Consider the following 9,909-nt stretch of genomic DNA (forward strand, 5'->3'; position numbering starts at 1 on the left):
CGAGGTCCGCAACCCTCCTGTCTTCATTACATTCCCCCTCAACAGCAAGGCCGGCGGCATCTGCGGCCATTTTACATCTTGTTCCACCGTTTGTCGAGTTTAAACACCAAGCACATACAACACAAGCCAATTCAACACTCCTCAATGAACCAGTGTCAGCAAATCCAAGCTGTGTTCCAAATTTGCCACAAGTAGGCAAGAGTTCACAGACGTAATCCTACTGCTTCTGATGGCTGCAATGTGCTACTGTTATTCAAGCAAATTTTCACCGCAGCATCCGTCATTAATATCACTGATTTTCAAGAAATGACTTTATCAACACATCAACAAAATCCTCTTCTCACAAAGTAGAAGTTTCATACGCTTTTTCTGGCTGCTACTTGTGCTACTTCGTCCGCGAAGCCAAGCCAAAGAAGAAAAACTTGTGCTGATGGATGTGGATTGCAAACTGCAAAGCAACTCCACATTTCTAAGATAGCCACCATACTATTTTCAATATCACTCCAAAACAAGAGGGATTATTTTCTCTCTTCTGTTTTGATAATTTTTGTCAACTTAGTACAACAGTTTCTGTCAACTTAATACAATAATTTTTGTTGATGTAATGTAGTGATTTTGTTCCAATAAAAATAATGGCTTGGAGGCCAAGTTAAATGTTTATATCTATGACGTGTTTTCAATTGCTTCCAATACAAGTTCAGTAGTATTTATTTTTACAACACAAAACTTGTAACCATCTTTAATATTCTATGAGAAGTCTTTAAGTAACCTTCTGTGTGGTTGATTCTTAATAACAAAATATTCATATACAAGTTGACGTGGCTTAACAATCTTTAACGATGTTCAATGATGCTTAACTTTCTCTAACACTAGTTTGACATTTTAAATGTGGTTTGACTATCTTCAACTATGTTCAATGTTGCTTAAACAATCAACATAAATTGTCGACACCTAACTCACCCTGCTCAGATCTCCAACTGACCACTTGCATGAGGGGAGCCTATATTTAAACTCTCACTCGCACATGCTCCTTTGGCAATACTCTGGCCCTGGCTCGAATGGTTCACTGCCAGGACCAAGCCAACCATGCATGCGCCACTATGCTCCTCTGGCAACACAAATGGTGTTGGCCTTCGCATATGTGCCTGCCAGCACCCGCGTGAGAAGTAATCGATATGGCCGCACATGGCCTACTAACATCCGAGATGCTGCCACCGCCCATGGGGACCAATGGGACGCCCCCAACAACAGGTAAGGAGCAAGCCTTTGGCTCTTACATTAGTCACTGAAAAACTTAAGAGACCAGATGCAAGCTGACTACAAATTATTCATTGAAAGCTGCTCTTTTTGGAAGTTAAAATGTCTTGAATGTCTCAATTGGCCATTTCTACCTTTTTATGTTGCTTAGCTTGTCTTTATTCTTTCATGCCTCTGCAGTTTTATTTGTCCTTGACATTTTTTGATGGAACCAACTGCAAAAAATTGTTAAGAACTGCAAAAATAGGAGTATAGAATGTCAGAGACCAATACAGAACTAACCTGTATTCATTTATCAGCTCCAATCTTTCTTGAAACTTAAGTTTGTGGTTTGCTTTCTCTTAAATTGAGGCATTACCCTGGCTGTGTTACTGAACTATAGATTAATGTTTATTAAAGTACACAATAAATATCATGTTCACACATTATATTCAGGGCACCAGCTGTTTATGCAAAAAAGGCATGATGGGTGAGGACTATGGATGAATGCATGAAACAAGGACAAGCAATGTGAATAAAAGCATCATGGGACAATAAGCGTGCATTTCAAACCTCATTCTAAGATAATTTTGGAACCAAAGCTGACTGGCTTGGATTAACCACTAATATTAACCCAAGATTGGAAAAACAAAGTTTAATCTGAGCAGATACAGTTCAGAAACTAGAGAGTGCCTTTAAACATATAGGTACAGGATGAACCTTTGTGTTCGACAAACATTTTGGTTTCCTTTCGCAAGAAAGGAAATTTAAGATTATTCAGAGAAGATTCACAACATTAATTCTGGGTTGAAGGGTTGTCTTATCAGAAAGTAATAAACAGATTGCAATTCCATTGAGCATTGAGCCAAAGATTGAGTTGATATTGTTCCAAAGACAGAAGAAATTCAGAGGAAAAAAAGAACAGGCAGAAATGCTGGCAGAATTCAGCATCTGTGGAAAGAGAAACCAGTCAATAATTTGGGTCAGCAACTCTCCCTCTAATCTTCCTCTCAGAATCTAGAGGCCTTGATAAGATACATTCTGGGACAATCTAAAACGTACATCCAAAGTGGGAAATTTCCCCCATAGTTTCAGACCAATGGGTCATGTGGAGATGGGAACATGTTCTCCTCCCAGAAAATCACAAATATCTGCAATGTTCTACCATGTAAAACTCTGAGACTAAATCATTGAATATATTGAAGATCACAAGATAAAGGAACAGAGGTAGACCATTTGACCCATCGAGTCTGCTCCACAAATCCACTCTGAGTTAAACTTCTAGTTCCAATTTCCTGCCTTTTCCTTTGACACTTTGACTAATTAGCTACCTACCAATCTCCCCTTTAAACTTTAGATTGGGGAAGTTTCCTGTAATTCCATGGGGTCTCATATTATTAAGCAGCCTCTTATGTGGCACCTTATCAAAGGCCTTTTGAAAATCCATATACACAACATCCACAGCCCCTTCCTTGTCCATCCTACCTGAGATTTCTTCAAAGAATTCCAATAGATTGGTCAGGCATGATATTTCCTTCATGAACCCACATTGGCTTGGACCTCCAGGTATTTCTTAACCTAATCTTTGAGGATTGACTCCTATAACTTCCCAACAACTAATAACAGACTAATAGGCCTATACTTTCCTTTTTTCTGCCTCCCTCCTTTCTTAAACAGTAGAAATACATTTGCAACCTTCTAATCCTCTAGAACCATGCTGAGTCTATTGATTTCTGGAAAATAAATTCCAACACCTCCACAATCTCCAAAGCCACTTGCTTCAGAACCCATGGGTGCATCTCTAAAAGCTGAGATTTTCTTTCATAGCACAGAGGTTTCAAGAGTTTAAGCCAAGATCATTTCAGCCATAAAATTAAGTCAGGCTCAAGGGTTCTGATAATATCAGCTCCCCATTCTTGTTCTTCTGTTGACTGTAAATATTTTTCAGGTTACACAGAAAACATCAAAGGTTTTGATCCTACCAGCCATGGGAAAAAGCAGATAATTCTTCCATATGTCCACCAATTTCAATGTGATTCCATAACCATATCTTACTCTGCATGACACTTCCCAGTTTTGTAGGGACCACTCTCTCCATGGTTAGCTTTTCCATTCCCACCCATCTTTCCATCCCCAAGGCATGTCCTGCTGCAACCACAGTTCAGGCATCACTACACCAGTCCATTCACTGCATCCAGGAACATGAACATCTTCCAAGTGAGATCGTGTTTCACATGCAGACCACAGGGTCAATCCCAAGTCTACTTGGGATTGTAGATCAATTGGGTATAATTGAGTGGCATGGGCTCATGGGTCGAAAGAGCCTGTTAGTGTTGTTTGTCTAAATCTAAACTTTAAATTTTAAATTTAATTCCTCTTCCCAATCCTATAGTCCTCTGTTCTTGGCCTAATCCTTTGCTAGGGTGAGGCCAAATTCAGTCTTGAAATAGAGCCTGGGTGGTCTAAATTCACTTCTACAAAGATATAATTTCCCAATTTCAGGTAATCCTTCACCAATCTACTGTTTGCATTTGTCCATTACCAATTCCAATTCTCCCAGACCATTCCTGTATTTGTGTTTCACTCATCCACCAAATTCTCTGTTTTCAGTGGTCTCTACACCTAGTCCCTGCTGTCTTAACTATTCCACCTCTCCAAGTTCATTTATTATAATCTGACTGAATATTTCTAACACAATGAAACAGTGTACTTCCAGACTATATTGTGCACAGACACACCCTACACATAAATGACAGATTATACGATCCAAAATAAATATATGTAAAAATAATTTTAGTTTCTGGGATAGTTTGACAGTCTTACCGTCTGTGTGAAGAAGCTGTGACCCAGACTGGTAGTCCTGGTTTTTATGCTCCTGTACCTCTTCCTTGAAGGTAGTGTCTCAAAGATGGTAAAGGTCCTCAATGATTCTTGACCTTCATCTGTCCAGTTACTTTTTTTCCCCTCTCTAGTTGTCCACCCCTCATTGTTATCTCCCATTCCTAACTTTATCTCAAAAATATGTTTCCATCTGAAACATTGACTCTTCTGACTCCCTCAAGTTTCTCATTATTTGCTAAAAATACTGTGCATTTTTGCTTGTGTCCCAAAGTAGATAACTTCACATTTTCCAGCCCTCATTGAATGCTCAGTAGTGGAGAGGGTCAAGAACTTCAAATTCCTGGGTGTCAATATCTCTGATGATCTGTCCTGGGCCTCCATATTGATGCAATTATGAAGAAGGCTTACCAGCAGCTATACTTTGTGAGGTGTTCAAGGAGATTTGGTATGTCACTAAAGGCTCTTGAAAACCACTACAGGTATACATACAGTACAGATTTCTGGCTATTACAGAGGTGGCAATGTTCAGAACAAGAAAAAATCCAAATGTTGTTAACTCTGTCTGCAACATCTCAAGAGTTCTACAAGAGGCAGTCTCTTAAGAAAGTAGTCTCTATCCTCCAGGACACCCACTACCCAGGCCATGTTCTCTTAACTCTGCTACCATCAGGGAAAAGGTACAGAAGCTTAAAGACAAGGACAGTTTCTTCCCCACTGCTGTCAGATTCCTGAATGATCAATGAACGAAACACACTGCCTTACTTTGACTTTCCATGTACATTTTTATTTATTTTTGTAAGGTGGTTTATCTCAATGTTTGCACTATGATGCTGTAGCAAAACAACAAATTTTGTGACTGGTTCATGACAATAAATTCTGATTCTGACTGGAAGCATGTTTTTCTCCTTGTCCATCGTGGCAGAGATCACATAATTAAAAATGGGATAAGAATGACTATCACATTGATGTAGTGTTCAAGTCTCTCTGGGATGACCTCTTCGTATGACCTAAGAGGCCACAAGAAAACTGGGATATCAGTAGGAGTTGAAGTGCACTTTTAGGACCCTTGAACCTGAACTCCGTCACTGACGCCAGGGAGCATTGTGGTCCCCTCATAAGAGGTTGATCTGGTTCTCTGCCGAGATCCACAAATGAACCAGAGAGTGAATACAAGGTAAGAACAACAAGAATAGAATTGTGAATGATAGATAAGAGTTGTATTTATTGCCACATAGCTTATAAAACCTGCAGTAATTTTTTGAGGACCGTTGTGGTAACAGTCAGATTTGGAAACCACTACATTGTTAGTCCAGGAAATTTAACTCCGATTTGGAAATGACTATGACTAGCCTGAGAAATTTCATACTTTAACTCAGAGGCTGGTGCCAAAAATATCACCTGAAAACCAATTTGGAATTGACTACTTGTTAGTTCGATAAATGTAACTCATATTTAGGAAATTACTACTTGATCGTCCAGGAAATTTTACTCCGAGTAATACAGAACAAAACTGTTTGAGAAAAGTTTAGAAAAATCAGGCTAGGGAAATGGGACAAGTTGGGAACAAAAGCAATGGGGGTACCCCACTGAAGCAGATATGTTTTTTTTTGTACTTAAGCCATGGTAAAGAATGCCGTCTCCTGTCAAAGGTCCTGACTAAAAGGCTGGGAGATGAAACATGGCCAGCAGGAGGAACATGGAAAACAAGCACTTTAGCCAAGGTAGAACAATTAATGTGGGGGAAAAAGCTGAAGCTAAGAAATGGAGGGGAAAAAAAGATTAAGGAATGGATAGAGGAAGCCTACAAGGAGGGGGAATGATGGAAACAATAGGAGCTGGAGTGATAACGTGAGCTGCAGGGGTTTAGGGATGTGCACTCAGAATGGAGATTACAAATCCTGGCAGATTTTGCAGTCAGAATGCGAATGGCATGACAAACAGCAGGAGATAAAAGATGGGGAGAACCGACAAAAGTGCCAGATGATTAGTAAATTAAAGCAGCATAATGGTACACCTGAGGACCTTTTGTCAGGCATAGCGACCCTATTTATAAGTGGATGAGAAAGAGGAATTGTTGGATTCCCAGTGGGCTCCCCTCCACCCTATGCGCCAGCCCCACCCTAATGGCTTCACCCCCATCAAAGACCTGTCTTCCTTCAAAAAGCCCTGCCCTTCCCAGACACAGAAGAGGAACGAGACAAAAATGAGAAAGAGGAGGAACGGTATGGGGTGACAGCCAAAACAGTGAGAAAGTAAAAAGGTAAGTAGACTATTCCCAAACAGAACTGTTTCAAACCCAAGGGCAGGACGTGCAAAGCAGAACGACACTATGGAACAATACAGCCCCTGGAAGCAGCACGAAATGCTGCTTGTATCCTAAATCGTCATCCACTCCCTAAGGAAAGAGCACAGGACTTTTGGGAAAGATTCATCACAGCCTATTGTACCTATGTGGGTGACCAAACCTATAATAATGTTGAAACTTCAGCCCAATTTAACACTATACAAATGCAGAGTCTACCTGAATAAACTGCCTCTTTACTAAAGGCAAATCTAGGCTGGGCATACAATTCAAGAGACTTTAAGCCGCATGCAGTAATTGCTTTCTGGTCCAATGGCAGGGTATATGAAACAGCAATTAAGCCAAAATCTTAATTTGAATTTCCTCTCTGCCCCAATGACAATTACGAATATGACCACGAAAAATGTAAACGGTTATATGGAATGCTCAGACTCATGTGATAACAGGGAAATTACCAAAGGGGACAGGAGTTGGATTGTATTTCAAAGGGCTCAAATGCCTGTCTCCAAAATACAGGGGTGAGGAAGAGAACCCTCTATGCCTATGTACAACAGAACTGACAAAATGTATAATGTCCCACCTCTGACTACACCTAGTAATAGATGTTTTCAGTGAAGACATTGTCCAAGGGACTGCCCCACAAATGCAGAGGCCCCACAAGGCAGACAGGTGCCTTTTAGCTCTCAAAATCCCTTCAGACAATGACAAACGCAGGATCCATCTCACACAATGTCCCCTTAGTGGCAGAGGGAGAATATGAGCCCATTATAGAAATGACAGTACAGGGAATCCCAATTCCATTTTTAATCGATACCGGAGCAACACTCTCAACCTTGGATCAGGAACTAGTGTGACAGTATAGATTCCCTGTGTCCAACAAAATCGTCTGCCTTTCTGGGACAGAAGGAAGAACAAAAGAATACCGCACAAAAGACTCCTTAAGTGTGGGGTATGGCAATATGATGCACTGCCTGCCCTTCTCAATCACCCATGGGCTGGCATGCAACCTGGCTGGGAGAGATTTACCGATGGGAATGGGACTGGAAATTATTTGTTCATAGGGGTCCACGTTAATGAACATCTTAAAAAACAGAATGATGGAACTACACTTAATGACTCCACAATGGTGGTCAGTGGATTTCCCGCAATCATCCACCTTTTGCAACGTCCCCAACTCCCATGTAACACTATGCTGTGACCCGTCGGGGTTAGATATAAAAGAGGAAAATCACTTTGCAAGCTCTGAGGGAACCCAGGTTGACGTCTACATCCATGAAAAGGTTAAATAAATGCCTGGAGAAGCAGTAATAATTGAGGTACCTGACTCCCTTTGGTGACAATTGGGCCTCGTCAACTCTCATCATGTTACCTTGGAAGTAAATGAATGCCATAGGGCTAAGGAGCTGGGGTTCTTCACACAGATGTCACAGGCTGACCTTACTTCATGTGAACCACAGAACTTTACTCAAGGGACTAATGAATTGTCACCCTTGGTGACGACAGTCTAAGGAACGGTCACCTGCCAAAGAGTACCCTCAACTGGTGAAATTACAGAACAGCTATGGTCTGCCTCTCCATATGAAGTGTGTAAGATGAATTACACCCCAGTCTTTGGGGGATGGGTGAGGAAAACAGACAGGTTGATTGTAGTACACCCCAGTTGAACTGGCTTTAAAGCCTTTGGTGAAACTACCATCTATATCCCAGTACTCACTTAAGACAGAGCTGAAGGAAAGAATTCAGCTAATCCCTGTTGGCTCAGGACATTTTAGTCCCTGCAAATCACCATGCAACACGCCTATATTCCCAAGACAGGGAGGTCTGATTGGTATCTAGTACAAGACTTGCGTGCCATAAATGATATTGTCGTACTTATGGCCCCAATTGTCCCTAACCCTGGCACTATATTAAATCAGGTACTGGCGGACACTGTCATCTTTACAGTGGTAGATTTACAGCATGCTTTCTTCGCAATCCCACTACACTGGGACACCCAATACTTATTTGTATTTTCCTACGAAAGACAGCAGCATACATGGACCAGATTACCACAGGGTTTTGTGCACTCCGCAACCTTATTTTTCCCAGATATTACAACAGCAGCTGGGAGAATTGTGTTTCCCCCGGGAATCCACTGTGATACAATACATTGATGATGGACTGGTGGCCAGCCCTGAGGAGGATGAAAACCAAGAGGACACGTTCATTCTGCTGAATGCACTGGACAACTGAGGATACGTGATCTCACAAAAATAAAGTAACCAGAGGACAGTGGTAGGTTAAATTCTGAGTGCTATGGAGAGACAACTGACACCCACTTGCCTGGAACCTATTGCAAGGTTTGACCACCCACAGGCTCCAAAACAAATGCAAGCCTTTCTGGGATTAGTAAACTTCTGCAAACCACACACCCCCTGCACTCAGCCAGAAGTCTAAGGTAATCTATGATCACCCTCTACACACCCTGTGGAGGGTGGGGGGGGGGGGGGGGGCAGAGAAAAATTTTGAGGTTACCCTTGATCTACATGATGCTCGACATTGCGCTCCATTCCAAACACCTATCTCCCCTAACCAGAGCCAAACTTGACTTTGACAGAAGAGCAAGAGGCTTCATTTTTGGTTTTAAAGACGGCCTTGGCCTCAGCACCGGCTGCAGTACGTCACAGTATGTTCACCCCTTTTAACTGTATGTCACATTAAAGGAAGAATGCGTCACTCTCTCGGTGTACTCAAATACTCCCAGCCTTACATGCCATTGTAATGGCAGCTGCCAACACCACGCTTCATCAGCTGGTTGAAGTCGACAATCAGCATTCTGTTGCTACATTGCTGATTTCTGAACAGACAGGCAACCTTATCCAAGCAAGGCTGAGTCATTATGAAATTTCACTTCTGTCAAACCCCAACCTGACTTCACACGATTGTACTACAATCAACCTGTCTGTTTTCCTCACCCATCCCCCAAAAGAACAAGACAGGAGCCAACATTTAATTTGTAGACTGATCAGCCGATGTGAATGAACTTGGCCAAAAGAAGTTGGGGTAGGTCATCACTAAAGGAACCTCCAAGATCATTGAAGCAGTAGCTTTCCAAGCACACACTTCTGCCCAAAAAGCAATTATTTACCTAAACGGTGCCAGCATTCTCGGTCAGGGACAACCTCTGAACATTTATACTGACTCCAGATATGCTTTTTGGGTGGTGCACGACTTTGGGCTTTGTGGCAACACAAGGGGTGCCTAACATCCTCAGGGACCCAGATTAAGTATTCCCTTTTCATTCAAAATCTCATACAGACCATTTTCCCTTCTCACCTCTCTGGCTGTCATTAAATGTGACACCCACACTAACAGTAGCAATGCTGTAACCCTGGCCAATGCCTTAGCAGATGAGGTAGCAAGAGGACGGCACCTCCTCGTTACCCTGGGGAGATGAAACAAATGATAAATAGACCGGCAATGCCTGACATAGGTGAGGTAATTCAAATGCAGAGGGTTACCTCTACCTCGCAACATACTGAGTAGAAACG

At 41.9% G+C, this 9,909-nt stretch overlaps 1 long non-coding RNA gene across 23 annotated transcripts in view; it reads right to left on the reverse strand.

Annotated features, from left to right (window-relative positions):
- The window catches only part of LOC138740571 (uncharacterized), a 589,788-nt gene that overhangs the window by 485,206 nt on the left and 94,673 nt on the right, over positions 1-9,909 (reverse strand). The gene's annotated exons all lie outside the window — the stretch shown is intronic.

The sequence above is a fragment of the Narcine bancroftii genome, chromosome 8 (assembly GCF_036971445.1).
Source record: "Narcine bancroftii isolate sNarBan1 chromosome 8, sNarBan1.hap1, whole genome shotgun sequence".
NCBI classification, from domain to species: domain Eukaryota; kingdom Metazoa; phylum Chordata; class Chondrichthyes; order Torpediniformes; family Narcinidae; genus Narcine; species Narcine bancroftii.